The sequence below is a fragment of the Brienomyrus brachyistius genome, chromosome 17 (assembly GCF_023856365.1).
Source record: "Brienomyrus brachyistius isolate T26 chromosome 17, BBRACH_0.4, whole genome shotgun sequence".
NCBI lineage: Eukaryota > Metazoa > Chordata > Actinopteri > Osteoglossiformes > Mormyridae > Brienomyrus > Brienomyrus brachyistius.
In genome coordinates, this window is record NC_064549.1 from 21,641,639 (window position 1) to 21,669,094 (window position 27,456).

Genomic DNA, 27,456 nt, shown 5'->3' on the forward strand with positions numbered 1-27,456 from the left:
ATATATTAATGGGGACCGTCCATTCATTTATACAGGAAAAGCCCTAATCCCAGTAATAACAACCGTAACCCCTACCCAGCCCTAACTTTTACCATAAATAAACAACAAACACTTTTGGTGTTTTTTAATTTTTGACTGCATTCACAGATTTTTTTTTAAATTTAGTTTGTCCTTGTGGGAACAGAAAAAATGTCCCAACAAGGTAGAGTTACAGGTTTGGGTCGTAAAATGCACGTACAGACACAAGCACAGACACAGAGACACACACACACACTCAGACACACGCGCGCGCAGACACACACACACAGAGGCACGCCTGAGCTGCATTTCGAAGCTCGCAGTTTATATTAATACGCTTTTTTTGGTCTCCATTTCGCGAGCCTGCTGCCTGCGTGCAGGTTAGCAGAGTGATGTCAGAGTGTGAAACTGCTCTGGAGAGCAGGCAGCAGATGTTCCTGCACCTGCCGTGAATCACAGGTTGCACCGGCGTCTGACGATGAATTTCTGATGGGATCACACTTTACGGAGAAGTGGGGGGTGTTTTTTAGGACCCCTGAGGCGAGGGGGGGTGGGGGGTGTCTCCCTGAGGACACCATGTCTCTTCTCCAGGACGTGGCGGCTATATCTGTCACCAGGGGGCGCTACTCTGCCCATCCCTGTCAGAAAGTTCCTTCTTAAACTTTAATTCTTTTTAGCCTAGCGTGAGAATGCAGTTTGATGCAGGCACAGTGTGCCCCGCCAGCGCCCCCTGTCAGCGGGGCAGAAGCCCACGGATTTAGGTTCGATACCAGTATCACAGGGAAAGAGTGTGTGTGACAAGAGTAAGAGAGGGAAATAAAAATCCCTTCTCCATTCCGGGCTTGGTGTGGGGGGGGGGGCAGGGGCTTTAATTAGAGGTGCGCTCCCCCTGCAGCATGTTGGGAGGCTCACACGCATTTTGTTTGACCTTGCAGAGCTCCCTGTAAACCTGCCGCCCCTCCTCCTTCATTATGAAAAGGACCCCCCCTCCAAATAATGGTACCCTGCTGCGTCTAGTACAGCAAGGAGACATGAAGCGCAGTGTGAAGAGCATCGGGAGGGGTGGGGGGGCTTAAGGAGACATTTTGCAGACGATCTTTTTTTTTTGGTAAATAAGTGTTCTACTCACTTGACTCTGAGCTCCACACAAGAATTCCAATGTGCCTGGAATATTGGTTTTATGCACAAATGGCAAATGAAAATCTCATACGATCTCTGTGACCCCCCCCCCCCTTTGTTTTTAGTTTCTGCTCACTGGGGGCTGAAGAAACCTCACCTGGCGTGGCTACAGCTTAACACGAGGGGGCCATCTTTCAGGGGAGGGGGCAGCACAGCCCAGTTCTCCTGACCCCTGAAACACCAGGTTGACTACGAGCTCCGGCAGGTCAGCCTGTCTTTTCCGTGCCACTTGTACCAATGTTTTGTCAGCAGATGTTTTCATTCACAGTGAATTAAGGAGCTTTTAAATAACTAACTATCTAACTTTTTGTATGGCTTGATGGAGCCGATTCATTTAATGGCCCAGGCTTCACCACCCAGAGTTCACAGCCCCACCAGGCAGGGGCTGCAAACGGACGGCATCACAGGCCCCCACTTTAGCTAAAGACGGAGAGAACAACATACACGCAATAAACAATTTTCTCAAATTATGCAGTAAAAGATTCCATTGTACTCTCTGCAATATGCCATGAATAAAGAAGACCAGAATAATGAAAATGACTTTGCGGATCAAATGAGTGAACAGAAAGGGGTAATAGTCAGTAATGAAACAGAAGGACCACAGAGAGGAGACTTTAAAGCAGCCAAGCAGCAGATGTACTCAGGACAAGAAGGCCCGCTCTGGACGTGACTGTTTGCTTAATTCACGCTCTCTGCTACGTCTCGCCCATTAGCATGACACGCACAGTCACAGTGACTGTTCACTGCATGTTTGTCTGCGCATAGCAGCTGCGTGTTGATTTATGTTTTTGGCCAGCAGAAGGATGAGAGCACAAGAGGCTTTTAGCAAGAAAAAGAAACCAATAGAAACAGAGGTGAGTGGATGACTATGCTACGCTTGGTCGTCGTCGTCAATGAAGTCCACCGTTTTTTACGTTTTCATGGCCACTGGGGCTTATCTGACCCCCTCTCCATCTGCATCCACTGGGCCCCACAAGAACTCCTGCATGACATGGGAGAGGAGCAGTGGATCTCTAGCTTTTAAGGAACAATCTGGAATGAGGTGTCTTTTTAAGGAGCCCGGGAACACGCCATGTGACTCGGGAGACAAGCTTACATTTGCATTGGCAGAGAGATGCTAAAATATGCATGTAATTATGAAAGTCTGCCTCAGTGCTTTATGGGGGATTGTGTGATACATCTTAAGATGTACAGGCGGGATGATTTTGCCAGCGACGCGCAGTCGTTTTAACAGGGAACCAGAAACTCATTAAAAAAGCATATTCCTTACAATGAGGGACTCTTTGCACATGGTATTTTCTTCTGGATGAGCCCAAATCCCCAATTAAAGGAGGCACAGTGTGGGGGGAGGGGGGAGCAGATTGAATTAACGGGGCGGGTCTGTCTGATGGATGCCTTGAATCTTGCTGTTTACACCTGCTCCCCTTTGTCTCCAACGCTCTTCGGCAGGAGAGTAATCATGCACGCCGATGTGGGAAGTTCCTGTCGCCCTTATGTCTGCCTATAGGGGGATAAAGCCCCGATCTGTAATGTCTAATTCTCAGTGTGAGTGTGGAGCCGCACCCACCCCCATAGAAACAAAATCCCCTACCATTCTGGCCCATTCCGCGGGGGAGGGGGGATCTTGGGCTCCCTTCTAGTCATCATGGCTTCATCAGGGCCCCCTGTCACACATAATCTTCTGGATCTTGTATTTGCCGTTCCCTAACGCCACTTCATATCTATTTCGAGTTCTACGGTGCATCATGAAATTCAGCTTCTCAAAGTTAAGATTCTAGGGGCACAAAATTATTCATAGACGTGTGACCCTGGTTTTTCCCAACGGTGATTAATTATTAGGTTTACTTAATTTATAATTTGTACAAATGTAAATGTGGCCAAACCATTCCTGGCCACACGCAGATCCCCTAATGGCTGTTCCCCCACCCCATGCTCCAGGAAGCCGGCGTGATGCCCGATTTATGACTTTGCACATTTGCTCGGAAGGATTTAAAAAAAAAAACTTCTTTCCCGGAGGCCACACAGGACATCAAAGCTGATTCAATGCAGCGTTCCCGCTGAGCTGCTGTCCTCTGTGAGGCCAGAGGGTGAGGAGCACCACAGAGATTACCTGTGACTCCAGCTCGCTTAGCAGTCATGTATTCATGGTGCCCGCCTCCCTCAGCTGTGGCTACCAATAGGAAAAGTAAAACTTTGAATCGTACAGTCAGCATTGGTGTTGTAGACTATCAGTCACCAGCTGATCTTATCCAATCCACCTATCAGTGACTGACAACCCACGGTCATCCCTTCCACTGTGGGGATTGGGGGCCACGTTTCTCCCACTGCTGGCTATGACTCTCACCATTTTTCTGATATTCTTGACTTATTTATTTTGGCCTGAGGCATGACAACAGATAGGCTTTGAGTGCACAATCCACTGAAAAACTCTGATATCCCACAATGCTCTGCCACGTCTTAGACTCCAAGAAGGACTGTGCCGTATCAACACCCATCCTGTCCCTGCTCTCTGTCTTTTTATGTTAAATCCCTGCCCATTCCCTTGGCCATGTTCCTCTATATAACAATCACAATAGAGCACTGATTAGCTGCCTTATGTCCCCCCAGGGATACAAGCCAATGCTTTCAACTGATGCCCCCATCATTATAACGAGCTGTTAGGTTGAATCGGACTCAAAGTCCAGCAATTATGCCTAGCAGCCACCCCATAATAATGTTCAGGAAGCACAATGGGCATTAAGTGGTGGAGTGGCTTCCGGAGGGCGGCACTCACCTCGCCTGGCGTGACGTTGGGGGCCAAGTCACTTGCTCCCGCAGAGCTGACCAATGCTTACAGGGAGGATTAACAGAGGAGAAGCAGGCTGGGGCACTTTGGCACTCGTGAGATGCACGGACTGGGGGGCGAAAGAGCGGGCTATTGAGGCACAGAGGGGCTGGCGTGACTGACACCACTGTTGTTAGGGCTCGTCTGGGGGTCGGGGAGGGACACAGGTGTGAACGCCCCCCCCCCCACCTTCCCTTTCCCTGGAAGTGACTTCACTTAGACTGCTTGTTTCAGGGTTAAGGATCCCATTCAAGCAGGACCATGGTCAGGACTGGAACCTACAACCTTCAGAGAGCCTGTGCCTACCCAGGTTCGGGAGCTGGGTCACACGGTGGTGATTCTGGTGACAGTGTGGGTAAAACCGTGCGATTATTATTGTCAGGCATGCAGCCTTGGCAGCTTGGCGGATCATGGTCCCCATGGAAACGGCAATGCTGACTGAAAGGTTCGGTGAAGTATTTTAACACAACTTCAGGAGTTGGATCGGGTCCCACAGCACAAACACTCTTTTAAAAATCTTCTGTACTAATATTTCTTTATGGCTTTCAGCCCCAGTCGACCTTAAGGACACTGGGCTGTTATGTCTGCTAGTGCGATGGGCACCGATGAAGGCGCAGTGGGACCAGCCGAAATTAGCACGATTCACACCGGAAACCATAGCGAGATGCTATATTTCTCATTTATGTAGCAAAGCTGACACGTTAGTGTAGACCTTGCATTCATCATGTGATGAAACACGGAGAAACCAGGAGCATGCTGCCTTCCTGAGCCTCCAAGGTCTTTTGAAGGTTCTTGCCCAAAGCCTCCTCCTGCAGGACCCCAGTCGAGTCCTCTAACTCAGTGGGGGGTCTGTTCGCCTCAGTGCTTGCCACTGAAATTCTTACATTGCTTTTACAGGAAGGGAATGGTGGCCAGCCTGGATGTTAGCGCCTCCTACAGGCCTGTAAGGGGAATAGAAGTTGCTGCTGGGCCTGTTCTTCAGAGAGTACGCAGGTACACACACATGCACGCTCCTTGTGCCCTGGTTGTGTGTGCCAGGGGTGGTGGGGGCCGCGGACAGTCCAGCCTTCAAGCGGATCGGGAGTGTATTAATTATCCTGCAGATTTGTGCTCTGCTCTTAAAAAAGCTCTACACTAATGATGCTGCAGGTTGTACAAAACACATTATTAGTAATGAGTGTCCACATGTACGCCATTGCAGGGAAATTAAACAGGGCAAACATCCTTTTTAAGTTTGTGTTCAAGGAGAAATTTAAGGTGTGTGTGTATTTGACTAGGACTGCTGTAACAACCATTATTCCAAATCTGAATGTACAATCTTATCTGGGTATATTTGTACCCCTAACATACACCTCCTCTGCCCCTTCTCGGAAAACCCACCTGCACTAGTTTGACCCATATGCTCAGACTTGACCACCCCCTCTCCCACCCCCTGCTCAGCCTGACCCCACCACAGAAAACGATACCCACAGACAGCAGACCCCCCCCCCCCACAGGTTATGGGTTGGACAGAAGAGTTTTTAACAGTCAGCTTCACACTTTCCTTACACTCCAGTTCAATCTGCCATAATTACCATATAGAAGACCTTGGCTGAGCACAGACAACTGACTGAATTGTGAACTCATCTTGTGTTTTGATAATCAATGTAAATATGCATGAGAAAACAAGCAAAATAGAATCACAAAAGCTGGCACCTTACACGCATGTAACCCACAGTCAGACTTTGGGGTGGAGCTAATCAGCAAAATACTCTGGTCACCTGACTTTACATCCCCTGATGGAAACGCCCCTACAGTAATACGCTTTAAAATAGTACTAACAATATGTTGTATGTGAGGGAAGAAACATTGTAATTTGGCCAGGCCTTTGTACATGACAGGAAGAAGGGCGCCCCTGCTGGCTGAAGGCGGGGTCACATCCGGGCAGCAATGCCACTGGTGACACTGGCAGGACGACTCAGGGAAGTGCAGGAGGCAGCAGGTAGGGCTTTGCTCTCCAGCCAGCTAGATGATTGAGCCCCTCGACATTGGAGACTGCAAGGCAGATGCATGTCGGGGCAGGTGACATCTAAGTGCCAGCCGAGACGATCACGCAGACAAGCCCAGATGCTCATCAGCTCTCCTCTCAAAGAATAAAATGTACGAGGGGCCATTTCCGGCGGCGGAATAAAGAGATCGATTCTGCAAGCTTAATCTCCGAAAGTGTCACACGTAGGACGGAGACACGGAGACGTCTCCCTCGTGAAATGTCACCACGTCACGGCGGAATGGCGCACCTAGAACAGTGACCCGGAACGCCCCATGGGACAGAAGATGGGAGATGAGGGACAGGAGAAGGCAGACAGGGGCCAGGAAATGGGAACTTCATCTGCACATGTAAAGTATTGTTTTGAATTACGGGCTTTTGTTATTGGTCTAATGAAGTGAGTCACAATCGTCTACAGGAGAGTGCCCGGCATTCGATATTTTCCATTTATTGTGCTTCTGAAGTAAAGTTTTAATTAAAGCTTTATCATGATGATTATCTTTAAGAAACACTCTCTTTCGTTTGCCTTTATGTATAGCTTTTTCTCTAAAAGAAAGAACATTTTCCCTTCTTAGCCATTGTGTATTTAAAAGGACATTTTTTCATTTTTTTGTCAACGCATCTGATATTTTGTCTACAGGAGGAAACATTTCTGCAGTGAGCTCTTGGCGAAGCATTTATCTCTGAAACAGCAAAAAACATTCGTTGGCTTACGTGTTATTTTTTCAATATTACATTTTCAGAATAATTCATTTTGTCATTTTTTTTTTTGCCAATTCCTCCTTTCCTTTGCAGTGAGATGTTGTGGCATCGTCACTGTCTTGGAGGGGAGGGGGGGGCATCCTTGCCCACGTCTGTGCTGCGGATTGGGGAACGGACAGCCGCACTAAGCTATTTGACAGTCCTTAATGTGAAGACAAGAAGATTCCCACAGGTGACACCGGGAATTCAGATCACGACTTCCTGCAGAGAAGCCAAGAGCCAAGCATGTGTGGTAACAATGCCACCGTTCAAGATCTGCCGTCTATGGGAGCCTGCCAGTGTCCGTGTGTGTGTGTGTGTGTGCTATATATGGAACATCAGCGCCCCCCCGGCCAAATTAATGTATTTAACCCCCACCCCCCCCCACTTTCACTGCACCATATGCATCGTAGGTTAATTGACTGCACAGTCGCACATTTAACACTCGGCATGAAGCAGCGCCAAGCCTTAGGACTACAACCCCCCCCCCCCCACCCCACCCCCCGCCCCACATCATGCTAACAAATCGAAATCCTCGTTTTCGGTGGCGCATCAGGAATTCTGGCTTCCCAGGATGCCATCTGCTTTTACGGCAAAGATCACCTTCAAAACGGGTAAGCTGTGAAGTGCTTGATGGATGTCCCTTGGCCGTAATTAATATCCTCGTTATTCTCAGTGTCGACGAGCGTTGTGCGGCCTTGACATGCTCATAGTGGTGATCAGAAGGGGGTTAGCGCCCAGCTTCCTATATTAGCATGTGTGTCGGCATTCAGACTCAATTAACCAGCACTAACCGTCGACTGTCGAAGCCCGCAACTATGTATGTCAATTTGGGCACATGCTAGTGTTTATGTAGTTCCACCGGTGCTCTTAAATCACACATAAATGACTACAGCATACATTAAAGAGTAAAATGCTTAAAATCCATCGCTAGTCTACCCATAGAAAAGGCTTCCTTGTTCCTCATAAGGGGCAGCTTTTTTATTTAGCGAGCTCTTATAAGGGGGATGTCAGAGTGCCGAGCCGAACAGAGTCTGACAGATGTAGTGGAGGGTCTGTGGGGATGACAGTGACTTTGAGATGTCACCCCTGTGGATGGTGCCCCAATCTATCTTCCCTCTCCTCAATCCATCTCCCACCTCGGTCGAATGCAGAGCCAGCGAGAAAAACCACATCTGATCCATCAGCTCTTACTACAGATTTTCTAAAAAAAGATCCACGCTTCCCTCTTTGTGCTTATTTTCTCGCCGAATCTACCTAAAAGCATCAGGTGTTACCAGGTTGCTATGAGTTAATTATCCGAGCTCCAGGTCTATAAATGAATCCACGCCCTGTTTCTAAGCAACTTATCAGGGAGACAAAATAAAAAAAAATCGCACAAAACATTTTAATCAAGCCGAAAAAGCAGACGCTGAAGGACTTTTAAAATGTAGTGTAATTTCAAAGGAGGCTTCCAGCATGACGAGCGAGTCTGACACGTTAAGATAATTCCGACCCAATTAACCAGGGCGGATTGATACTTGCCCATTTGTGGGGGGAGTGTTTGAGCTGTGGGTCCTAACCCCCCCCCACATCGGCCCTGTGCCTGTGCGATCTCCTGGCAGGGTGGAGGCACCATGCAGCAATGGCCTGTCAGATGTGGACCCCGGTGTACTTAAAATAGCAGGGGGTCGTCTTGACCCGGGACGTTCAGGGCGTGGCTTTCCAGCCCCTGTTTACTCCTCTGGGGGTGGCGCCTTGCCAGGCTCCGCCTTCATGTTGTGAGATTATATGATTCGATTGTCAGGGATTAATACCGGCACTGCGCCTGCCTCTCTGCTCTAAGCACCACCGTCTGACGCTGCCCTTCAGTTTATCGCAGAGGGGCTGCAAAGGGATGGGGGGGGCGGGGGGCGGATCGCGGGAGGCATAGAATTGCCAGGGCGCTTGGATGCGGCGGCGGTTTGACCGGCCGGCCAGGTGTGTCTGATCTTGGAGTGAGAGGAGCGTCACAGCGGAGTGCAGCTCTCTGCCAGACAGCGTGGGGGGGGGCATGCCATCTCTGTTCATTATCGCTCAGGGGGGTCGGCTCTTCCGTGCCGAGACGCTTCCTGGATATCAGACGATGGAGTTTTTGGAATCAGACCGATAGGATGAGACACTTTAAAGGCGGGTGGCGAGTGCGATGGGGCTCACATGGCCTTTGATGTTTGAATATCAGACATGTTAATGTCGTTTTGGCAGGACTGGGCCAAGACGTGGGGGCACAGGGGATGGGGGGGGGGGTCATACAGAAGGCTAAGATTGGTGAATGGGGCCATTGGAGGGAAGCCCGTGGACACAGATGCAGGGTGGGGGGTGGCTGCATTTTCCTCCCTGTCCTAAATGGAGGGTGTGCAGCCCCCCACGCCCCTAGCTCAGCCTGAAAGCCCCCCAGACATGCAAGCTTCCCAAACGAAGCAGCACTTATTGCCAGATTACAGGATGTTCCAGACATCCGCTTCACTTGGGGTTGCCTGGGTGGGCAGCACCTCGCTCAAAGCAAGCGACACCCAGGACGGCTCCTGTGTCAAAGCGGGCCCAACGTGTGCAGTTCGGACCATCGGCCCTCATGCAGAGATCTGGCTGTAATTAAGCACTACAACACCGTCCTGCGGGGGCCTGGGGAGGGACCCCCACCTGACATCTTCCTGCTGAAGCATCTCCATCCTGATTGTTTGCAGCTGATCAAAAATGTTTGGGATGCAAAACACGGTTCAACTACAAGCCTCTGTCCTCCAACCTCACTCCTATGGGAGCTTCCGTCAAAGCTGAGCCCCCTCCCTCCCTCTCCCAAACAGCCATGCTGCTAGACATTGGGAAATGGGAGTAGGCTTAGTCTAAGCTAGCCAGGGTGATCCAATTGGCCCTGTCTCGTTAAGCTGCCACGCAGTGAGCCTGTTTCTTCAGCTGATAATCCCCTGGGGGGGGTGTGATTTCTCCGGCTACCCTATGCTGCATCAGCGACAGAGATGCCCTCTCTACGCACATCGGGGGGGGGGGGGGGGGGGGGGTGCCATCGAGGGCTCTGCTCAGTTGAAGCACAGTGGCAGCCACTAGTGATCCGATTCGCAGCGGCACATCTTCCTGCTTTTATTACACGACATGGAGCAGTGAGGTCAGCCCTGAGACCTCGTGTGTCAGCGACGCGGCTAACCCATGCAGTTCAATGAATGCTGGGAGTGATTCCCCCAGCCCTCCAGACACACTGGGTCAGTCTGCAATCCTCCGGGATATCCCCCCCCCCAGCCCCCCACAAACATACTCGCATTCTGACTTCATTTATAACCTCTCTCCTTTATCCCTCTATCACAAGCCTTTGTGAGTCATTAACTGTTAAAAATGAGGTTATTGAGAGGGTGTTAAAAACTAATACATTACTACGGTACGCGCAGGGAAGGCAAAACAAGCCGACATCACGCCTAGCTAGTCTTACACCTCACATTGCACTTAAATATAGGTTGAAAAATAGTGCTTGCAAGGGGTTATCTGTAAAGAACTCATGAGCTTGGTGGGGCTGCTGACAGCCGACTGTGTGTGTGTGGGTTATGTATATATTACATTGTTGGAATTTGGGTTTTTCCCATGGAAATGAAAGGACAGTCCCCACAAAGATATAAATACAAGCATGTGTGTATGCATGTGTGTGTGTGAGAGAGAGAGAGAGAGAGAGAGAGAGAGAGATCCTCTCTTCCTGTACAACATGCTAACTAGGTGGAGCTACTATTCTGCATCAATGTGTGTGTGTGTGTATAATAGTGCATGTGTGTGTGTGTGTATGTTTGTTTGATGGTGTCTCGGTCTGCGTATGCATGATGTTCACTTGCCATCAAAAACGTACTGAGTCAAGCCCAGAGAGACTGGCCAGCGCGTGCCATGTGACACTCCGCTCATTTGCACGCAGCCCCCCTGCAGAAGCAGTTTAATTATAACATCGCAGACGCACACAGATTTTTTTCCATGACGAATGGGGCCGATCATCCACAAAATTAAAAAAAATCTACTTAATGTCATTATTTCTGAGAGGATTCATCTTGTATGGTGTACAGTTGCTGACTTTTCCAATCTTCATTAAAAGCACGATCATTTGTAATATGAATTTTTAAATACAAAATTAAAACCCAGAAAAACCTCATTAAATGCCTTTTATGTTGCACCATATTAGCGGCTCATTTTGAAGGTAATGAATGTTGCTCTTTCTCAATAATGAGTCTCTTCAATGACAGGGAGAAATCGCCACAATTCCCTGGCAAAGCCCCCTGTACGTATAATTATTTGATGCACTTGGTTACTCTAAAATAAGACAGATTGCCACAGAAACAATATTTCAGAGATCTGGAACATAATGAGAGTTAAAAAGAAACAACAACAGCAACAAATAAAAACACTGGAAAAGTGTAAGGATGAATATTTGCATTTCATGAACAATTCCACCCAATGACACGAGACCAGCGTGTTTAAACCGTGACTCACTGTATCCTGCAGGTCTGGCCCACGGCGTCCGTGGTGGGAAACAGGCTCTCGCCAAACTGGGCGGAGTAATTAGCGCAACGGAAGGCGGCGGGGGACCAAAGGTAATTTGTAAATCAGCGTGATTTCAGACCATGGTGTGGAGGGGTGACCATCCATCGCTGTTGCTATTGGCAACGATTTACAGAGATGATTAATGGTCGTGACTGGCCAGAGAAAGTTTCCATGAAAGTTTTTTTTTTGTGAAGTTCAATTCTGTAATCAATAAGAATTTGATCAAAAACTGAAATGCTGGCAGTGATTAATCAGTAATTATTTGTGCAATAACTGCAGTTTGCCAGCCGTCAGTAACTGGGATCGAGTAAATTTTAAGATATTTGAAGAAGTAGGAGTAATGAATGCTTCATCTCTGCCTGACTGGCAAATTATTTCGCCAGGCTAAGATTAATCTCAAGGATGCATCTTAATATCAGTCCAATTACACTATTGTAAGAGGTGATGCTTACGGCAGACGGGACGGCGTTCACAGCTTGGTGCACGTGTGTGCAGGCAGACGCAGCCACACGCAGGCGGGCACGCACACACATGCGCAGACGGGCACATGCAGGGCACCACACGCAGGTCCCCACCTGAGCTGGCTTGGCATACCCAGTGAAGCTAAAACCTCCCGTGTATTTTTGCCGTTTCCCAGAATCCCCTGGCATGTCGCGACGCTGCCCCACAGTGAGGAGGTCTTCGGGCCAGTCGACTCAATGGAGTCCGCCTTCATCCCATGATGGATCACGCCGCACTTCGGCAAATACTGCCAGCCACCCAGCCCAGCCAGCTCACTGTGTACTTATCAGCCACACAGCTCAGATAATCTTTTTTTATTTCCTCCTACACCATTCTCTCCCTCCTAGTTTATAACCCCTAACTTATTGAACATGGTGATTAATGTCTGCCTTTCTCTTTTCTTCCGTTCTGGCCTTTTCTTGTCCTTTGTTTCCTATCCCAGACAGTACATTTATTTCAGGTACGCTTTGTGCTACCTCTAAGGAATCTAAACATGAGGGAAGTCAATGTGGCCAGCAGGGGGCATGGCGGTTAATGGAGCAGTGCAATCGCTGGATGCTTTTGATTCGTATCTCAGGAGAGGCCACAGTGCACCAGCTGAATTTCTCCAGGAAATTATATAGCCCTATTAATGTGTGCAGTCAAAGGACAATTTGAATGAAAAAAAAAAAGCCAAATCGCTGAAGGTGAAGTAAACCGGGAAAGAATGACACACCAGGGAGGGTGAGAGAAAAACGAGGTCCAAACAGAACCAGGGGCCGTAAACAGAGCTGAACCACAGGGGCCTAAACAGAGGCACTAGATGTTCCTCGCTGAATTCTCGACAAAGTAAGGATATCATGGCTAAACTGAGCCTGAACCCCCGAGAGAGGCAGGAAGGCATTACTTAAAGGGACAGATGGCCTCCCCTCTCTGAGGCGGAGATCAGAAATCGTGCACCACGCCTTTAAGGCAGCTGCCTCCATGATTACTCTTCCCTAACAGAAGAACAGGCCGGTCTGAACGGCGCGGCGTGTGAAATTACCAGCCAGGTAGCGATTTTAAACTCCTGACTTTGATTAAGCATGCCGTATAAGGTTGGAGACAGTTGGTAATTACTCGGGGATGTGGCTTTAAATTATTCTGACTTATCAGGGAAACTTTGCCTTTGCTCGCAGGGAGGGGGGGCTCCTTTTCCAGGGGAAGGGAGGCCCTGTCAGGATGCATTTGTACTCATTTGCTAATGCATGTCAGTCTGTCACTTCCATGGACTTGGGTGCCAGTTCCTAGCCCAGGCTGTCAGAAATTGCACCAAGGGGCATCATGCACCCCCTCCCCCCACCCAGCTCCCTTTTCTCCATGGCAGCATCATAACAATGTCCCAGCTGTAGCTGGAAGGCTCTGAGAGGTACCTTGGCTACTAACCGCTAATCGGCCTGCTAAACCGATGCCTGATAAAATTAAATAAAATTTCATCATAACAACTTGAGTCGGAAAATAGTTATTCATCGAAATGAACAGCGTCACAAAAACAATGTTGTGACTGTTAAACATGTGTGCTGTTCCCCACTGACTCACACACCCCAGGCCCCAATGTGCCACCCTCCACCCCACATGGCACACACTGATTTTTAGTACCTTTGATCTTCTCATGTTCCCTCATCTGAGCGTCCCGCTGAGACCAGGATAACTACGTGGGATGTGGAATTAAAGACTCAGTCCTGCTGCCAGCATTTTCTGCCAGAGAGGATGGACACGAGGCAAGAAAAGTCTGTTTATGTGGGAAAAATCGTTGAAATGCCTCTTGGTATGAATGCACATGAAACATTAAGGTAGAGTATGTGCACCACAGGATCCAGCAGTTCATCATAATCAGGGAGCAAAAGGCAGAGATGGGACTTAGTACTAGTAGTAAATAAGACCATATGCCCCCCCTTATGGAGGAACTTCATGGACCAGAGAGATGAAAGCGGGAATCACAGGCAGGGCAGTTGAGCACATGGTCGGTGTCCCCTTCTCCTGCTACAAAGAGATCAGGGCAATGAAAGGGCATCGTCACGGCAACCGTCGCCATCTCAACACTGGGAGGCTTCCTGTCACATCCAGGGGGGCAAGAAGAACCACAGGGTGGGTTCCCAGACTAGCCTGATGAAGGGAGGGGGAGGCTTTCAGGGACAGGGGGGCTGCTAGGGATTTTGGCCACCAAGAAAGCATATCATATTGACCCCCCAACCCAAACCAATCCAATTATATTCCAAATATTTTAGGGCCCCTGCCACTCAGGGGCTGTTGGAATTATCTGAATTTCTCTCCCTTTTCATCCCCCCTCCCCAAGGAATGTCCCTGTCCAGTAGGAGGCAGAAATTATACACTGGATTTGGTTTTAATACCATATTTTTTCCATTCTGAAATCTTTACTTTGCACGTACTTAAAACACTCAGCATTTCATAACGAGCTTCTCAAATGACATCCTTCCTCTCTTGAGTCCCTAACCCTCCTTGATTTTATAGCGCTCAGTCACGCAGTCAGGGGGCAGCAGCATCAACAAACAGAACAGGCGAGCGGACGTGAATCGCTCCGTAAGTCATCCACGAGCGGACGGCTTAAATCCATCTTCAGAAAGCAGGCCTTAAGCTGGCAGGTCGGCGCTGAGCGGAGAGAGTGCCCAACTCCGCGGAAAAAGCCGTCACGTTGTATGGGATTAGCGACCTGCTGGGAGCAGGCTGAGGATTAATCCATAGGTGGCCTTCTGGGAAAATCAAATGGTATGTTCCGACATGTTCTGCCTCGCTGTATGGACCTGGGTGGCCCAGGAAAGAGACTGGATGAAGGGTAGAACGGGGTCTGGGGGTATCCATGAAGGGCCGGAAAATGCCCCCTTCCAGCCCAAGCATTACCCATGGGGCATTAGTGACAGAGAGATGAAGGGAGGTGTTCATGAGGGATTTACTAGTGTTTTAACCCACGGAAATGACTGGAGTGATTTAGAATAAGCATTTATCTCTAGGCATAAGAGCAGGGCCTGCTTCTCCCACTCTCTCCTGCTCTCTCCTGTTCATTCCTATCTACCACTCTCCTATTCAATCCTGCTTGCTCCTGTTCACTCTTGCTCTCTCCCACTCTCTCTCGAGTTCACTCTTGTTTATTCCTATTCATTCCTACTTTCTCCAACTCATTCCTGGTCTCTCCTACTCTCTCCCCTGTTCACTCCTGCTGTCTCCTACTCTTTCCTGCTTTCTCCTGCTCATTCCTGGTCTCTCCCACTCTCTCCCCTGTTCACTCCTGCTGTCTCCTACTCTTTCCTGCTTTCTCCTGCTCACTCCTGGTCTCTCCCACTCACTCCCCTGTTCACTCCTGCTGTCTCCTACTCTTTCCTGCTTTCCCCTTCTCACTCCTGGTCTCTCCCACTCTCTCCCCTGTTCACTCCTGCTGTCTCCTACTCTTTCCTGCTTTCTCCTGCTCATTCCTGGTCTCTCCCATTCACTCCCCTGTTCGCTCCTGCTGTCTCCTATTCTTTCCTGCTTTCTCCTGGTCATTCCTGGTCTCTCCCACTCTCTCTCTTGTTCACTCCTGCTGTCTCCTACTCTTTCCTGCTTTCTTCTGCTCATTTCTGGTCTCTCCCACTATTTTTCATTGTTCATTCTTGCTCTTTCCTGTTCACTCCTGCTGTTTCCTTCTCATCCCCCTGTACAGTAGGGATATTAATTAACTCCACCTGATGTGTGAAGGTGGCATCAGCTTTTCATGCAGTGAATAATGCGACTATGTGAGATGCACGGTCAGGGGAACTGCTCCCTCCATCAGTGTCCTTGGGGGTGCGTGTGAGCTGTGGGGAGGGGGGTGGCCACTACACTTTCTCTGTTATTAATCGGCAGTCACACGACTGAATAATCATTTACCAGAGTCTTTTGTTAGACAGAGAGCAGGAAGAAAGTGACTCTTTCCTCACTGTCTACAAGCAATTAACGGGCAAGACAGTCCTTCTCCAGTAACTGGCACAGGCTCCTTATTATTGCCAGGAATGGATGGGGGGGGTTCTCATTATTTCAGGAGTGCCCCCCCCCACACACACACCCACCAGGTCGCCTGAGTGTCGCTGCTCGGGTAGGAGCTCATTTAGAGTTTGATTTACATTCCACAGAACATGGGGAAATTACATTAACGATAATTACATGGAGACATTACAGAAAAGATAGCTAGCTTAACCAATTAGCCCTGCATGTGACCGCGATCGTGACTCTGATATGATCCCAGGGGTGACTCTAGGGCTGAAAATGAGCTCCTCTGGTGTGTAGATAAGGCAGCACGGTGGATGAGCTGACAGGGAAAAGCCACGATGTATCTCCACTCTACAAAGGATCCGCTGTAATGCACGTCTGAGTCAGCGGGGGGCGTCTTTCAGCCCCGAGCTCTAACCATCATTGTTGCACGTTAATCCATGGCCTTGGAATAGACACCGAAAGGCAGCCTGTAAACACATGGAAAACTCTAATCCTTTTGCATTCCACTTTGAATTCCAAGGCTAACATTTCGGAGGAAAATAACCTCCCTGCAGGTTTCCAGCCCTGACATGCCGGTGTTCATATTTTCATATCTTATGTGTATGTATGTATGTATGAATGTATGTATGAATGTATGTATGTATGTATGTATGTATGTATGTATGCGGTTCAGCCTGAGGCATGAATGAATAAAATATATAGCTGCTTAATCCCACGCAAATGGCCCTGTGTAATGTGTGTGTGTGTGTGTGTGTGTGTGTGTGTGTGTGTGTGTGTGTGTGGGGTGGGGGGGTGCCCCAAGCAAAGCACCCCCTGCTGTTGGGTCTAAAGCTCCACTTACAAGAAGTCCCCCCATTCTCTTTGCACCATACCCCTGATAATCGGTGGGTGGGGCTTGCAATGTCTGGGGGGAGGGGCCGCTTCTGTAAGGAGGTCACTGATGGCTTGATTTTTAGATGACAGCGTGAGCATAAGGTGCAAACGGTCGTCACCTTCCTATGCCATCTGCTCCTGTGCAGTTCCCCAACACTGCCAAACACAGTGGGGTGAACATCCTCCTCATGTCCACATTTCTGTCAGTTTCTCTTTGCAGCTCTCATCTGGAATTCGCTGCCCATGTGCACAAATTTATATGAGGGAATCCTACCATCCATCTGGGTACTGAATGCAGTCACACATGCATGCACATACATAGCAAAAGTCAAAGAAAATGATGTGTTTGTCATGGAGTAAAACTATGATTTCATGTCTAAGTGAGTTAGCTTAGTGTAGGTAGGTCAGGGTTCAGTCTTACAGTACCGGCACCTAGGCGAATCCCACAGAGGTCCAATCAATGACCCTCTCCAAAGCTGAGGCCTCGTACCGAAACCTGGGCTAATGAGACCAGGCCCACCAAGCCATCTTTAGCGCTTTAATTAAAGCCTAAAGTACCCAAAACACATTTCAAAGTTCGACTCTGTTTGCTAAAAATATCTATTAATTATGCCGCCGACATTTCAGAGCCAAATTGCTAAAATATGAAGCAATTGTTTTTTTGGCCTGAATATTCGGGAGAGTGTTAAGTGGTGCTCAGTGTAAGCACACGTTCCAGGGCGCAGTGCTGCCCATGACCCCCCCACCCTGCCCGTGCCTCTCTCTGGCCGCATACTCGCTGTGAATCGTTATTCTTGGATCTCAGTACTTTCCTCCGAATCAGCCTGAAAGCCCCCGCCTGTAATTGCCGAGTTTCTGAACGTCCCAGTGAATCTGGCGGGAAAACGCGTGACACTGAAATGCCCAAGAGTCTCATTTCAGTCCCCCACGATCCTGAAGAACCTTCCGGCAGCGCTGCCGCGTCTGTGCTGTGCTGCCCGTCCGCATGCTGTGTGACAGCGAGCTTGTTACTCCGCGGTTTGAAGCGAGGCTGCTACTCCCATGTGCCTTAATGTCCCGTAGCCTAAAATTAATGTATGTAAATGCTAAAATAAACAGCAGAACAAAACAAAAAGATGAATAATAATATTAATAGCTGAGGGGAACGTTCAAGACACAAACTGCGCTGTAAAAATACTATTACACTATAAACCATTAAGCATTCATAAGGATTAAGAACTAAAAGGGTCCCACAAAAGACACAAAGGAAACACTGGATATTGACGGCTCCCTGGGGCCGGAGAAAACAAATACGGAGATCGGAGAGCAGAGCCGCCCAAGGAGCGATTCCCGGGGGTGTCTAGCTGAACGGACCATTAAACCTGCACGTCCCACCCAGCGCCTCGTCAGCTGATGACTTCGCCTCTCATTTACATTAGGAGACATGTCAGTATTACAAATTCTCTTTGCTCTTTAAAGCGTGGAGTCCTCAGGTTGATTACAAATGGGTACTTTGTACACTAATATACAGATAGTTTCCTTCAGGAAGTTCAAAGGAACGTAGAGCTGCAATATGTCCTGTCATGTGACCTGCCATGTGACCTGATGCATGCTGCTGATATTCTGATTCAGTCTTATGTCTGTGATATTCTGCACCTGGTGGCCCTTCCACCTTGCTGACAGGATGGGGATAACCCTTCTGCAGACAATTAATCTCAGGTTGTGCAGGGACGGATTACGGACCGGGCCAGCGGGGCCGCTGCCCAGGGGCCCTTGGGGTGCAGGGGGCCCATGGGGCCCCTAGCCCAAAACAATTTGCAACGCTTATCAACAATGTATTTTCGTTTGTCTATTTTAGAGGGCCTACATTCTTTGATCCTCTGCCTACAAGGGCCCCTGACCCTATAGGGAGGGCGTTTGGCTGCCAAGGGCCCTTGAATTGTGGTGGTGGTGGTGGGGGGGCCCTCACGAACGTTTTGCCCAGGGGCCACACAACCCATAATCTGTCCCTGAGGTTGTGCGTGATAAAACGAGAAAATGAAAGACAAACAAGTGATGCTGTCTCAAGCCATATCACACACGTGTACTGTGGAGTAACCAACACATTCACCATGTGAATCTTTAAAAGTTAATGCCCAAGAAAGAATTTTAAATGTTTAAAAGCAAACAGAAGGTATAGATGGCGTGATGAGAAGGGGGGGGGCAGGGAGGGGGGGGGTAAATAGCACACAGTCACACATCCTGCACACAGCAGCTGGACGCACAGTGGGGGGAGAGCATCAGATTTCTTCGCAGAAGTAACCCCCCCCCCCAACCCCCAAGAATTAATTTAATCTTCTCCTTTCTAAATTGCTTTTTAGAGGAACTGCTTTGAACTGGCAGCTTCTGAGAAAATGTGGATATCGTTGTACCTGTTTTAAATCTGTTAGCTTATTAAAACGACCCCTCAAGTCCTTCGTATCTTTTGAACTCATTAAATTATTTTCAAAGGCACGTCGGGTCTGTAAGGCGCCTTGGATTGAATTTTTTTCATTTTAATATTTAATCGTGTCAAGGCTGGATTAACGTGCCGCAGGAGTTCTGTTCATCAGCGGCGACATCAGATAAGTTCATTTCATCCAGGTGTATCGTGCTTATTTAAAGGTCTGCGCAGTGACTCCAAAGCGCACCGTCACGCGAAGGCGTCACGCAGCAGTGAGAGCGGTGACACGTCTCGGCAGGGTTACCGTAGCACTGCCAGTCACCGCCCACTTTCAGCCAATGGGGAGCCACTGACGGCAAGTGGGTTAAACCCTCCTCATTGATTGACAGCATATGAAAATGGCACCTTCTGTGGCTTTTGAAGCCTCGTTTCTCTTGTCGATAACGAAGGCTTCAGGTGACTTCCGTGTAGGAGCGGTCGAGGGGAAGCAAGCATTTAGCCCATGTTCATTTAACCGGGTCAGCCTCATGATTAGGGAGCGTCTCTGTATGGCTGTACTGCTGTTAGATGAACGGGTTAGGGACTGTCTCCAAAGGGCTGTACCACTGTGAGATATGTGGGTTAAGGACCGTCTCTGAAGGGCCATACCGCTGTGAGATGAATGCGTTAGGGTCCATTTCCTAAAGACTGTGAGACAGCTCACGACTGCAAAACACCAGCTTTTGCCACAGTACTAGAATTGTTACCCCATTCTGTAAGACAAAAAGCTGTGTTTGCTCCAGAACAAAGATAAACAGACCTGGATTTTTATGTGGAGACATCATTACATGATATTTACACGAACAAACACTCCCTGCTTTTCTCCACTGTTACGTCTCATCTTCCTTCTTGCTCGTCCCGATCCTCCCCGCATATTCAGGCTCCCTGGCCTTGTGCTGCCGGTCCAGCCTTCCTGCCCTTTCTAGGGCATCAATGTCCTCAACTTATGGTACTCTATGACTTCAGGAGCAAACGGGTGGGAAAATTGCCGCTTGACGGCGTGTCAAATGGGCAGCAGGCACAGAGAGGCCAGACAGGGCTGTTCAGCCCATCTTCCTGTTACAGAGAAGGCTGCATGTGGAGTGTGGTTTTTAGCTATCTGAAGGTGGGAGAGCAGACAGCCATACCTGTGGAGCAGCTCACCCCCAGCCCCCGCAGAGATGAAAGGCCCCCCCAGCCAACACGCCCACTCCTGCCCCACAGAGGCGCTAAGTGATGGGAAAATGGCCGTTCACTTTCGTATGTCCAAATAAACCATTACACTCCGAGGGACCCACCTCTCCCACCTCTCATCTCTGCTCTGCTATCTTTTCTGAGGCTCCCATGCTTCTGCTGTCCGTGGGTGGGGGGCAGGAGCTGGCGTGAAAGCGGGGGAGATCTATCTGAACACCGCGCCTGGAAGGGAGATTCCTTTTTTTAATCTTTGGAACCAGTGCTTTCTAGAAACGGCACAGATCTCAGCAATTGGATAGCGGGGGGATGGGCGGAGGCGCGGGGAGCGCATGGTATCCGCCTGCTTGATGTTTTTCTCCGCCTGAGGGCTGAAATTGCAATCTTTTCTTTCGGTGCAGAAACACCCGTCTGGGGTGTGATATGAAGGACGAGAGGCTGAGTGAGTGCAGACCTGAGTGAAATGGCCACATGCCCCAGTGCATCATGGGAGAAGATAAAAGCTATGGAAAACCGTATCGTAGCTTCACAAGGAGGGCCAGGTTCTGGCCTCCAGCTGTCCGATCGGGCTTCTATTAGCCAGACGGAATAAATCACGCTTTATAAAACTTTGCTTTAGCATATAAATAAAGCTTTGCTGTGCAAATACACAGTAAGAGCCACAGTGAAAGGAGATGATCGTGCCTGAGTGCAGTTATCTGCCTGTAAATCATTCCTGCTCCCGGTGAGACTCACTGCTGTGTGCTGGTAATCAGCCCGCATTACTTACAGCATGGCTTGCTCATGCTTGGTTGAGAGTCAGGGTGTGTGTGGCCCAATGAGTTAGAATTCCCAGCTTTTCATCAGAAGGTTATTGGTTCAAATCCCTGGGCTACAAAAGTGATTTGACTGTGAGGCCTTTAATCAAGGCCTTAACCCCAATTACTCCAGGGGCTGTCCTGACCCTGCTTTCTCAAAAAATGTATTTAAAAATAGCCTGCTCATCTCTGCCACCAATGTCTGACAGTGCAGTCTGGTACAGTATATGTATTATTCTCACTGGACACAGGTGGGCACAAGTGAGCCTCTTGCCCTGAGGTGCAGAGGGCAATGGTGCCAATTAGAGGTTTGGATGTTTTGCTGTGCCATCCCAGTGCTCTGAACCACCTGATGCAGCAGGTGGCCAATCCAGGCTCTCACCTTATAGGAAACACAAAAACAGGTAAACCCAAAGCTGTGGAGATTGCCTGTGCGGGGCCTGAAGTGTGCCTGTGGGGGGCGCTGCTGAGTAAATCCTCTGATGGTTTCCCTCTGCTTTATTTTTTTCATAATTTTGCCAGCGCTGGGACACATGACTCACTCCCACACGTCGGTTTCCCACAGGCCATGACTCTGAGAGGCAGCCCTGGGGAGGGGGGGGGGGGGGGGCTGTCTTACCTCGGGGAGAGGGAGGGGGGTACAAAACATTCATTTCTCCAGCAGAGAATGAAAATGTTATATAAAAAAAAAAACATGACAAGGCAAGAAGAGCGTGACAGAACGATGGATGTGTTTCCGGTACCTTCTGGTTTAGGTGGAACATTTTTCTTACTTCTTAGGACTTTAACAAATCAATTTACAATGATCTATTTATTCAACTTTCTTTCAAGTTTGTTTTTTTTCCCTTGCTTTGGAAAAACCCAGTAATCCGTGGAAGACAGAAGCATGGTGCTACAGAACAGACTGATGTCAGAAGGTGTTTGTTAAACTTTCCAGAATAGAGAGGCCTGTGTGCAGATTGCAGGCAACCATTTATCTCCCAAAACAGTCACGCCAGGCACCCTGCACACCTTCAAGGCTGTAAGCCACTCGCCTGGCCAGCCCTGGATGCACCAGTCTGTCCATAAAGCAGCTCCTAATTCCAGTACAGACTCTGGAGAGGCTGCAGTTAAATCGAAGCGATTTCCCTGCTAAATGAAACTGCCGGCGGCTGTTCGCACCGAGCAAACGGCAGCAGGGCCAAACAAACATGTACCGATTCCGCGGATTGGAGCACATCCCGTCTCCCGAAAGTAACAAGCCTCTATGCCCGTGAGCATACTCCAATCGCTAATAAAAACAGCTGGCTGATTAAAAAGAGGGTCCAATTAGCGGAAATACAAATTATACCCAGCGAACGTCTGTTGAATTATTACCAAGTTACCCAACGTGAGTTGCAGTTACTTCTGTATCCGTTAGTAACCAGGATAGTATTTTTGAGTCCAACTTAGAACAGGCCCATAACTGTCAGAGCAGGTGGGCAGGGGGGTCACGCCCCTCCCTGAGCCAGGCGGCCCTCTGACTCAGCGGCTGACAAAGCAACATTCCACAAATCACTGCCTGTGTCATAGCGACATCTCCATCCCGCAGGGAAAAGGCCTCACTCGCGTCCACGTGAAACACCCCCCACCCTAACGATGTGTGGCGCGTTTTGTCCTTATTTATATGTGCAGTGGGAGGAGGTCACTTATAGAGGGAAATTCGGCCGCGTACTGGGAGCAGATGAGAGCTGTGGAGAGCCGAGGGCCGGCCGGCAAGTACAGCAATCCCAGCATGCACCTACAACACCTGCATCAATCCCAACATGCAGCAGCAACAGCCACATCAATCCCAGCATGCACCTACTGCACCCGCATCAATCGATCTACCATATGGGCAACCTGGGAGTGTCCCCAGGGCCCAGTGTATAAAGGAGCCTTTGAATCAGCCAGATAAAAAAGTCTAATTGGACGAAGAGTGCAGTATATCAAATATTGGCAGATGCTCGCAGTCGCTTGCTTACAGAAAATAAAGTGGGTGGTTGATTGGATTTGCAAAGTCAAAATGGATCTTGCTAGAACCTTAGAGTCTAGTGGGGCATCAAAACGAAAAAAGAAAGAAAAGACCTAGAGATGCCAAATTGCTTAATGTGCCAGAAATAAGACTGTTTTTCCAAAAATCGAATCAAGACTATGAACAATGACCGTGCGAGTGCAGAAATCGGACATGTAACAGTTTGTTATGTTGTTGACAGTCAGGAATCAGGAACGATGCAGCTGCTGCTAATGGCTACTTATGGCAAGCAGGCAGGTAAGCAAGCAGGCAGGCAGGCAGGCAGGCAAGCAGGCAGGCAGGCAGGCAGACAGGCAGGCAGGCAGGCAGACAGGCAGGCAGGCAGATTTCGACTCGTTAGCAGGGATTTTCGGGCTTTAATTAAAAGGCTCTAGAAAGGCCACAGTTACTCTCCATTTGTTTTCTTCTGGCCAAGTATTTTACTTGTTTAATTAAAATCATTGTTCAGTTGACTGACAAGCAAGGTCCAGGAATGCCTCTCCCCCATCTCCCAGCCTGTCTGGCATTAAGAGCGGCCTGCAAACACCGCCTTCCAGGCCACAAGGAGAAAGCCGTAGATTTTCTTCCCGCCAGAAGGGCATCCAGTCATCAGGCTTGGCTATTTCCGCTACAGAGATCTGCTCCCTTCAGACAAATGGGCTTATTTTCAGTACTTTTTCAGCATTTGAGGTCGTCAGCCAGAGAGTAACAGACGGCCAGAATGAGTCCCCCTCATGCGAGGCCCAAAAGCTGCGTCGTCATGGTGACATGGGTCTGGTCTGCCGGTCTGTTTTGCATGACCCTGCGCTGCAGGCAGGGCTGCATTAATGCGCAAGCGGTCCTAGGCTATCGCTCAGGCCCTCCCCTGCCACCCTGCTGCACGCTTAGTTAGATCGGCCTCACCTGAGCATCCACGCTGATGTCACCCTAAGGCCCTCAGATAAGTTAATCCGGCCCCAGCTGCAGGGCCGCTGACGAGCATCTCCTGCCGTAAAGTTTGTCCCACCTGCTGGACTGATACCCAATCTCTGCTACCCTGACCCCAGAGATTATAAATCTCACTATAATTAAACGGCATTAAGTACCTGTCAGTGCTCTATGAACCTTGAAGGTGTCTGAACAAGGCTGAACATTGACGTCAGTAACGGATGGTTCCTGAGGCAGCCTTGTTCTCCGAGCCCCTGCTTTTTGGCCCCAACCCCGTCCTCTTTTTTCAAAGCCACACTTTTAACGTTGTTAATTACAGATCAGCCCCGGGTCGCCGTTCCTAGCAGGCCAGTCGAACCGTCTGTCTTTTCTCTCCTCTTCTCGAAAAGCCATTTGGCGCAGCGACATTCTGCAGTTTAAGGGGAACACGTGTGCGTGTCCTCCAGCAATGGGGGGGGGGGGTGCGTATGAGGGTGCTCAAAAAAATTGAAACAAATAGATGAGCAGCAGCGCTTGTGTTTCTCCAGATTACAAGGCGCTCTGCCCTCCCCCCTCCCGCCAACTTCCCCCTCACCACCCCCCCCCACAAAACCCACTTAAGATCCAATCTCGAATTAATCTAGCGCCGCTTTCAGCTTGGCCTCGATTAATCTCCCGACCAAACAAAATCACGAATAGAGCAAACATTCACACAGGCTCCTTGCCCCCCCCCCAGAGAGGAGATAACGGGAGCGACTGCGTAACCACGTGGCCTGGAAAAGCCAGCGGGGCGTAATGTCATTAGCGGGAATAGACGCTGCTGCTTTGCTGTCTTTAATTTGACCTTCCAGTGAGGAAGCCTGTGCTTCACGTTCAGCTGTTTGTTTTTCTGCCGACCGAAAAATAGATACAATAAAGACAAGGCTTGTCCAGTGGGGCCCGGGGCCCCCGAGGCCCTCGGCGTACAGCTCTCTGCACTCCGGGTAAACAAAAGCATCCAGTGCAGACATTTGATTAAGGAAGATCGGGGCTCACTGAAGGAAGCAGCCTTCAGCCCTCTGCCCGAGACTCATTGTTATTTTCCGCTGAGGTGGGTGTCTTTCACGCGAGCGGCCCATCGTTCCCACAGCGATTAATGGTCGTGCCACGGAGACGCCCAATCTCCAACCAAAACTGCAGCGAAACTCTGGGCAATGAAGGATGGAAAGAGGGGGAGGAGATGACAAGAGGAGCTTAGCTGCACGGTGTCAGTGCTCAGCTAGGCGGCTAATGAAAAGGTACCAGGTTAAAGGAACACCAGCTGGCAAGGGGAGGGCGGGAGGGGGTGGGGTAGTCGGCATCAAACAGGGAGACACGGGCAGTCAAAGGAGACACCCCAAGTCAAAGGGAAGCCCTGCAGTCAAAAGCAGGCACCCCCATTTAAATGAGATACTGCCAGTCAAAAGACATCTTACAGTCATACGAGGCCTACCCACACAGGAGGAGATACCCCTCCCAAATTCTGTGAGACAGTAACAGGAACCCTGCTGCTTCCTGGGAGAACGTAACATCACATGCAACATGCATCGCATGTAACATTCGTCGCATGTAAGGCAGCGATTGGCGTGGAGTGAGATCGCTATCAACAGCTTTTTAGACAAGCTATCTCAGTGTCAGTGGATCACTCTTTGCATGCATTTTTAAAGTATTTTTTATTGTTCCGGTGTACTTTCAGCCGTAACAGCCAGACAGATGCTAGAGAATTCTATCAGGAGAAGATTAAACCTCCAGATGGGAAATGCAGAAAGAGGAGATGGAGAGAGCAAGGACGAGCAGGGAAGGACGAGGTAGCGCAAGGCCACAGGAAAGCCCCCTCATCACGGCTGACAGGCTCCGGAGCTGCCGGATTCCTCCCAGCGCCGCTTAAATATTGGTTTGACACTCGGACTTTAGAACCCTTACAAGGCTGATCTCCTGTCTAACTGCCAGATTTATTTCCTGCTGTGTGTAATTTATGGCTCCATCCGTGACCACCGCTCCGCTCCAGGAGGGGGCGCCATTTGCAGCCATGTTCACTGCTCCACCTAGGAGGAGGCTCCGTCCATGCCCGTGACCACCACTTCCCCCAGGACGAGGTGCCGTCCGGAACCTGCTTACCCCAGCAGGAGTCTCCTCACGTTGCCCTCAGTAACTGATGACCCCTCAATGTTGATGCTTTGGCTCCTGAATTCACTTACAAACTGCCCTCACTGAGGGACAAACTAACAGCCTAAAATAAGATCAAAGCTGTATTTCACATAGTGGCTCCCATAGGCCTCGCTTATATGCTTCGTACTGCTTTTTGTTGCCTAATTTGTGTGGGGGGGGGGGGGGGATATACGGTTTTCCAGTTATGTTCTGTGGTGATGGGAGAGTGGGGATATCGTGTGGCGGTGTGACACGTTTCCGTCGGTGAGCACCGGCAATTCAAGGCCATCGGCGGAATTGAATCCCAATTGTTAATTAATGAGGTGTGAACGCTACCTCCACAGATTCTCTCTGTACAGCTGAAAGGCCTTCGAAGGAAAAGCGAATCGCAGCAGGCCTGCCACACACCTGTACCTCCTACCAGGTTAGCTATAAATTAACGTGAGCTTTAGCGCAGGGAAAATCACTGCAGCGAATCACAGGAGCACTGCCACACACCTTTACGTCCCACTGGGCTAGCTAGAAACTAAATGAGTGCAAAACAATTTTCCAATTTATTTTAAAGTTGTAGTGCGAACTTTACAACACTGCCTTGGGTCACAACTTCAATCGCAGTAGGTGAGAGCAAAATAGGCAGCTAGCTAGCACAGGTGACAGGCCCTGCAGTACATCATTCGGCCTAAAACGCTAAAATGGGCTTTTAGCAATTAACATGCTGTTCATAATTGAAAAAATAAAAATAGTAGAATCAGCACTAAGCACACGCCTCGTTCCAAAGGAGACATTGATGCATGGTGCTTCACACCATAAAACTGCTAATGTGGCTCGCTAAACAGCCAACTGTGTCAACTTACTGATTATGATTTACAAGTACAGTAAATTTTCAGTTGATTTAGAAATTGCATAATTGCACATAGTTGGATACTATGGCTGAAAGGGTCCATCCGTTTGCTACCAATAGGAATCTTAGAGCTGATTTAGTGCTTTGCCGTTTTCTGAAACCAGAATAAATGTTTCATTTTGGAGTGTGTTTGTGCTGGACCTATTGCGGATACCCTCCCCTCCCCCCACCCCAGGGCCGAAAGACCTGTCCCGTTCGCTGAAAGTTTAATCCGAGAACGTCACACATTTAGGAGCTTGTTGAAAACAGAGGACAAATTAATTACTAGGAGGATATATGAGCAAAAAAGTAAATGTGACCCCCGTCAGAAAGAGGTGAACTTTGTGTAACTTTGCAGAGAGTTTATCTGGGCGGCCAGCTGTCTGCCTACGCTGCCTCTG

At 49.2% G+C, this 27,456-nt stretch overlaps 1 protein-coding gene and 1 long non-coding RNA gene across 3 annotated transcripts in view; one reads left to right on the forward strand and one right to left on the reverse strand.

The window, feature by feature from the left end:
- clstn2a (calsyntenin 2a) overlaps positions 1 to 27,456 on the reverse strand; it is a 131,783-nt gene that overhangs the window by 37,763 nt on the left and 66,564 nt on the right. The window lies entirely within an intron of this gene.
- Positions 1,289 to 13,232, forward strand: LOC125711737 (uncharacterized). The gene is made up of 8 exons (XR_007383097.1): positions 1,289 to 2,051; positions 4,256 to 4,372; positions 4,919 to 5,014; positions 5,902 to 6,002; positions 6,237 to 6,397; positions 6,843 to 7,041; positions 11,292 to 11,380; positions 11,968 to 13,232. It is a non-coding gene; the product is annotated as an uncharacterized LOC125711737 (long non-coding RNA).